Here is a 223-nt window from a genome sequence, read left to right on the forward strand (position 1 = left end):
CAGTATGCATAAATAGTATTTTATGTTATAAATGAGATTATTGATTTAAAATACCTAAATGATTTAAATATTTTTTTTAGAATGTAAAATATGCAATAAAAAACATTTTGGGCGTTGCACTAAAACAAGTTAGTACAATTAACAAAATATTATTTTTTTTTATGCAATTTTTATTAAATTCAAAGAATAATACAAATTTTGTTTGTGGTATTATAATAGGATG

Source organism: Acyrthosiphon pisum, unplaced genomic scaffold, assembly GCF_005508785.2.
Source record: "Acyrthosiphon pisum isolate AL4f unplaced genomic scaffold, pea_aphid_22Mar2018_4r6ur Scaffold_21501;HRSCAF=24132, whole genome shotgun sequence".
Classification (NCBI taxonomy): Eukaryota; Metazoa; Arthropoda; class Insecta; order Hemiptera; family Aphididae; genus Acyrthosiphon; species Acyrthosiphon pisum.